Here is a 6,750-nt window from a genome sequence, read left to right as displayed (position 1 = left end):
ACATGGTTTTAGTTGTGTGTCGTACCTCTCAGTCAGCTGGTAACCAAACATTAACCTGCTTAAATGATGACATGGTTTTAGTTGTGTGTCATACCTCTCAGTCAGCTGGTAACCAAACATTAACCTGCTTAAATGATGACATGGTTTTAGTTGTGTGTCGTACCTCTCAGTCAGCTGGTAACCAAACATTAACCTGCTTAAATGATGACATGGTTTTAGTTGTGTGTCGTACCTCTCAGTCAGCTGGTAACCAAACATTAACCTGCTTAAATGACGAGATGGTTTTAGTTGTGTGTCGTACCTCTCAGTCAGCTGGTAACCAAACATTAACCTGCTTAAATGACGAGATGTTCTTGTGTTTGTTTTCTGTAGTTGGACTGTTAAACGTTAAAGCGTATTTGTAAAGCTCTGTGGACAGATGGTCAGATGGTTTATCAAAGTGCCAGACAGGCACACGGCAACGACAGCTGCTGCTGTCATGAAGGGAAATGTCTCGTGGCGTTGGTTAGATATCGTTACCTGTGGAATAGGACGCAGGGCACCGTCCTCCGTTCAGCGGTTGTTGTTTTGATGTGTTTATGTGACATTCAGCTAGGAGACACTCAGTTGCATCTCTAACCAATCAGTGTCTTTAAAAAGCCTACAGAGACACCCTGAGGTGATGGACAGTCGATGCAAACAGAAAGACAGACAGAGAGAGAGAGAAACAGACCACGCACAGATAAACAGACCACTCTCTCTCTCACACACACATACACACTCACACACACACACACACACACACTCCGGGGTAGCTGAGGCAGGCAGAAGACATGCTGAGTGAGTCTGGAGGGGGCTCTGCTGCTGTCAATATCTGTTTACCCTGCAATCTATCTACACAGAGAGAATAACCATGTTTACCCTGCAATCTATCTACACAGAGAGAATAACCATGTTTACCCTGCAATCTATCTACACAGAGAGAATAACCATGTTTACCCTGCAATCTATCTATACAGAGAGAGAAGAACCATGTTTACCCTGCAATCTATCCACACAGAGAGAGAAGAACCATGTTTACCCTGCAATCTATCCACACAGAGAGAGAATAACCATGTTTACCCTGCAATCTATCCACACAGAGAGAGAATAACCATGATTACCCTGCAATCTATCTACACAGAGAGAATAACCATGTTTACCCTGCAATCTATCTACACAGAGAGAATAACCATGTTTACCCTGCAATCTATCTACACAGAGAGATAATAACCATGTTTACCCTGCAATCTATCTACACAGAGAGATAATAACCATGTTTACCCTGCACTCTATCTACACAGAGAGAGAATAACCATGTTTACCCTGCAATCTATCTACACAGAGAGATAATAACCATGTTTACCCTGCAATCTATCTACACAGAGAGAGAATAACCATGTTTACCCTGCAATCTATCTACACAGAGAGAGAATAACCATGTTTACCCTGCAATCTTATCTACACAGAGAGAATAACCATGTTTACCCTGCAATCTATCTACACAGAGAGAGAATAACCATGTTTACCCTGCAATCTTATCTATCTACACAGAGAGAATAACCATGTTTACCCTGCAATCTATCTACACAGAGAGAGAATAACCATGTTTATCCTGCAATCTATCTACACAGAGAGAGAAGAACCATGATTACCCTGCAATCTATCTACACAGAGAGAGAATAACCATGTTTACCCTGCAATCTATCTACACAGAGAGAGAATAACCACATTTATTTAGTTGTAGAGACAATACACACAACTATGTTTATTTACAGTTATAGGGCTTATCGACACTGAGTGTACAGTACAACATTTTCCTAATATTGAGTTGCACCCCCTTTTGCCCTCAGAACAGCCTCAAATTATCAGGTCATGGACTCTACAGGTTTCGAAAGCGTTCCACAGGGATGCTGGCCCATGTTGACTCCGATGCTTTCCACAGTTGTTAAGTTGGCTTCCTCTCCTCTGCTCTCTCACGTCAGACTGGCTTCCTCTCCTCTGCTCTCTAACTTCAGACTAGCTTCCTCTCCTCTGCTCTGTAACTTCAGACTGGCTTCCTCTCCTCTGCTCTCTCACTTCAGGCTGGCTTCCTCTCCTCTGCTCTCTCACTTCAGACTGGCTTCCTCTCCTCTGCTCTCTCACTTCAGACTGGCTTCCTCTCCTCTGCTCTGTAACTTCAGACTGGCTTCCTCTCCTCTGCTCTCTCACTTCAGACTGGCTTCCTCTCCTCTGCTCTCTCACTTCAGACTGGCTTCCTCTCCTCTGCTCTCTCACTTCAGACTGGCTTCCTCTCCTCTGCTCTCTCACTTCAGACTGGCTTCCTCTCCTCTGCTCTGTAACTTCAGACTAGCTTCCTCTCCTCTGCTCTGTAACTTCAGACTGGCTTCCTCTCCTCTGCTCTCTCACTTCAGACTGGCTTCCTCTCCTCTGCTCTCTCACTTCAGACTGGCTTCCTCTCCTCTGCTCTCTCACTTCAGACTGGCTTCCTCTCCTCTGCTCTGTAACTTCAGACTAGCTTCCTCTCCTCTGCTCTGTAACTTCAGACTGGCTTCCTCTCCTCTGCTCTCTCACTTCAGACTGGCTTCCTCTGCTCTCTCACTTCAGACTGGCTTCCTCTGCTCTCTCACTTCAGGCTGGCTTCCTCTGCTCTCTAACTTGGCACCTTTTAATAGCCGTGTGACCCAGTTTGAATCCAATTGAATTAAATCTACATATTTGGAGTAACCCCTACTTGCAGCCAGTAAGCCCGTTAAGATGAGTTATTAGACCGTTTCTCCAGGCAGACTTAGTATCCTCCCTCTGCCTAGAACATTCTAGCAGCGTTGGTTGGTTCTCCACCACCACAGCCCAGCAGCGTTATGAGTCACTGAGGCTACGCTCCAAAATGGAACCCTATTCCCTATATAGTGCACTACTTTAGACCAGAGCCCTATATAACCCTATTCCCTATATAGTGCACTACTTTAGACCAGAGCCCTATATAGCCCTATTCCCTATATAGAGCACTACTTTAGACCAGAGCCCTATATAACCCTATTCCCTATATAGTGCACTACTTTAGACCAGAGCCCTATGGAACCCTATTCCCTATATAGTGCACTACTTTAGACCAGAGCCCTATAGAACCCTATTCCCTATATAGTGCACTACTTTAGACCAGAGCCCTATATAACCCTATTCCCTATATAGTGCCCTACTTTAGACCAGAGCCCTATATAACCCTATTCCCTATATAGTGCACTACTTTAGACCAGAGCCCTATATAACCCTATTCCCTATATAGTGCACTACTTTAGACCAGGTCCTATGATCCTATTCCCTATATAGTGCACTACTTTAGACCAGAGCCCTATAGAACCCTATTCCCTATATAGTGCACTACTTTAGACCAGAGCCCTATAGAACCCTATTCCCTATATAGTGCACTACTTTAGCCCAGAGCCCTATAGAACCCTATTCCCTATATAGTGCACTACTTTTGACCGGGGCCTTTAGCATAGGGATCATAGGACCAAAGGGCTCTGGTCAAAAGTAGTGCACTATATATAGGGAATAGGGTTCCATAGGGCTCTGGTCTAAAGTAGTGCACTATATAGGGAATAGGGTTCTATAGGGCTCTGGTCTAAAGTAGTGCACTATATAGGGAATAGGGTTCTATAGGGCTCTGGTCTAAAGTAGTGCTCTATATAGGGAATAGGGTGCCATTTGGGACACAGCCACGAATGCATTTCTCATTTGCCGTGGGGGTCTCACTCAGAGCCATTGTTGCTATAATGTTTGAGTAAAAAAATGTTCCACTTTAATGTTGAGTCCATTGTTAATGTTTCCTCTGCACCTTGTTCTGTTCTGTTCTGTTCAATGTCGATGTTGATTGTGTCTCTCGCAGGTCAGAGGTGAACGATGAAGCTTCAAGGTGGACTGGACCTGCAGAGATGAAGGACTGGGTTACAAGGTGGACATGTCAGAAAACTCTAGGATGTCCCTGTCACCATGTCAGACAACTCTAGGATGTCCCTGTCACCATGTCAGACAACTCTAGGATGTCTCTGTCGCCGTGCACTTGGCTGCAGGCCAATCAAATGCCAGTGGAATTGTGTCAGAAAATGCTGGCGTTCATTTCCGTGGGACATCGTGCTCCATCTCCCCCAGTCACGTTGTAACGGTTTTGACTTGATTTAAAAACTTGTCTTCCTGAAGTGTTTACGTTTCAACTGGAGTTGTAGGCCTGAAAACAACGTGATTATATTATTGACACATTGGGATTAATGACATATTGGAGGTAATGACACATTGGGATTAATGACACATTGGAGGTAATGACACATTGGGGGTAATGACACATTGGGGTTAATGACACATTGGGGGTAATGACACATTGGGGGTAATGACACATTTGGGGTAATGACACATTGGGGGTAATGACACATTGGGGTAATGACACATTGGGGTTAATGACACATTGGGGGTAATGACACATTGGGGTAATGACACATTGGGGGTAATGACACATTGGGGTAATGACACATTGGGGGTAATGACACATTGGGGTTAATGACATATTGGGGTTAATGACACATTTACATTTACATTTAAGTCATTGGGGTTAATGACTCATTGGGATTAATGACACATTGGGGTAACATTTGGTTTTGATATTTTTTCCCTCTATGGCATAAGGTTCCACTATTGTAATATGGGATGAATCTGTAAAAAAATATATTTTAATAATAAACAGACAAATTATTCAAACTTGTGCATGTTAATCTTTTCATAATGAATTGTCTGGTTGACAGGACTCAATGCTTGTCATCAGGTGAGGCTTTTCATAATGAATTGGCTGGCTGACAGGACTCCATGCTTGTCGTTAGGTGAGGCTTTTCATAATGAATTGGCTGGCTGACAGGACTCAATGCTTGTCGTTAGGTGAGGCTTTTCATAGACAATGTGTGTATACTATAAGACAAAGCAAAACAGGTTGCACTAAATGAAAGTATGATATTATGACCTGCTAACAGAGAAGAGGGGGAGAAAGAAGAGGGGGAGACAGAGAAGAGGGAGACAGAAGAGAGGGAGAGAGAGAAGAATAAATAATAAATAAATGCCATTTAGCAGACATATTTTAATGACCAAGCGACTTACAGAAGTCAGAGGGGAGTTAATGACTCAGAGGGATTAAGAGACAGAGAAGAGAGAGGGTTTTGATAGAGAGACAGAAGAGAGGGAGACAGATTGTAAGATGGGATGAGAGAGAAGAGAGAGGGAGAGACAGAGAAGAGAGGGAGACAGAGAAGAGAGAGGGAGAGACAGAGAAGAGAGGGAGAAGAGACAAAGAGAGAGAGACAGAGAAGAGGGAGAGACAGAGAAGAGCGAGGGAGACAGAGAAGAGAGAGAGACAGAGAAGAGGGAGAGACAGAGAAGAGAGGGAGACAGAGAAGAGCTTGGGAGACAGAGAAGAGGGAGACAGAGAAGAGGGAAGACAGAGAAGGCTTTTTAGGGAGACAGAGAAGAGAGAGACAGAGAAGAGATAAGACAGAGAAAGAGAGGGAGAATGACAAGAGAGAGGGAGACAGAGAAGAGAGGGAGACAGAGAAGAGAGGGAGACAGAGAAGAGAGAGGGAGAGACAGAGAAGAGAGGGAGAGAGAGAAGAGAGAGGGAGACAGAAAGGAGGGAGACAGAGAAGAGAGGGAGACAGAGAAGAGAGGGAGACAGAGAAGAGAGGGAGACAGAGAAGAGAGAGGGAGACAGAGAAGAGGGAGACAGAGAAGAGGGAGACAGAGAAGAGAGGGAGACAGAGAAGAGAGGGAGACAGAGAAGAGGGAGACAGAGAAGAGGGAGAGACAGAGAAGAGAGGGAGACAGAGAAGAGAGAGAGACAGAGAAGAGAGGGAGACAGAGAAGAGAGGGAGACAGAGAAGAGAGAGGGAGACAGAGAAGAGAGGGAGACAGAGAAGAGAGGGAGACAGAGAAGAGAGAGGGAGAGACAGAGAAGAGAGGGAGAGAGAGAAGAGAGAGGGAGACAGAAAGGAGGGAGACAGAGAAGAGAGGGAGACAGAGAAGAGAGGGAGACAGAGAAGAGAGGGAGACAGAGAAGAGAGAGGGAGACAGAGAAGAGGGAGACAGAGAAGAGGGAGACAGAGAAGAGAGGGAGACAGAGAAGAGAGGGAGACAGAGAAGAGAGGGGGAGAGACAGAGAAGAGAGGGAGAGAGAGAAGAGAGAGGGAGAGACAGAGAAGAGAGGGAGACAGAGAAGAGAGAGGGAGACAGAGAAGAGAGGGAGACCGAGAAGAGGGAGACAGAGAAGAGGGAGAGACAGAGAAGAGAGGGAGACAGGAGAGAGACAGAGAAGAGAGGGAGACAGAGAAGAGAGGGAGACAGAGAAGAGAGAGACAGAGAAGAGAGAGAGACAGAGAAGAGAGAGACAGAGAAGAGAGAGAGACAGAGAAGAGAGGGAGACAGAGAAGAGAGAGGGAGACAGAGAAGAGGGAGACAGAGAAGAGGGAGACAGAGAAGAGAGGGAGACAGAGAAGAGAGGGAGACAGAGAAGAGAGGGAGACTGAGAAGAGAGGGAGACAGAGAAGAGAGGGAGACAGAGAAGAGGGGGAGACAGAGAAGAGGGGGAGACAGAGAAGAGAGGGAGACAGAGAAGAGGGAGACAGAGAAGAGAGGGAGACAGAGAAGAGGGAGACAGAGAAGAGAGGGAGACAGAGAAGAGGGAGACAGAGAAGAGAG

General features: G+C 45.5%; 1 protein-coding gene across 1 annotated transcript in view; it reads left to right on the top strand.

Moving 5' to 3' along the window:
* The window catches only part of LOC124041081 (activating signal cointegrator 1 complex subunit 1-like), a 45,849-nt gene extending 41,654 nt beyond the window's left edge, over positions 1–4,195 (top strand). The window contains exon 10 of the mRNA XM_046358241.1: positions 3,908–4,195. The gene's annotated coding sequence lies outside the window, so the exon portion shown is untranslated. The remainder of the gene's footprint in view (positions 1–3,907) is intronic.
* The last annotated feature ends 2,555 nt before the right edge of the window (positions 4,196–6,750 follow it).

This window comes from Oncorhynchus gorbuscha, linkage group LG08 (genome assembly GCF_021184085.1).
Source record: "Oncorhynchus gorbuscha isolate QuinsamMale2020 ecotype Even-year linkage group LG08, OgorEven_v1.0, whole genome shotgun sequence".
NCBI lineage: Eukaryota > Metazoa > Chordata > Actinopteri > Salmoniformes > Salmonidae > Oncorhynchus > Oncorhynchus gorbuscha.
The sequence above is the reverse complement of the archived record's forward strand: the minus strand, read 5'-3'. Positions and strand labels throughout refer to the sequence as shown.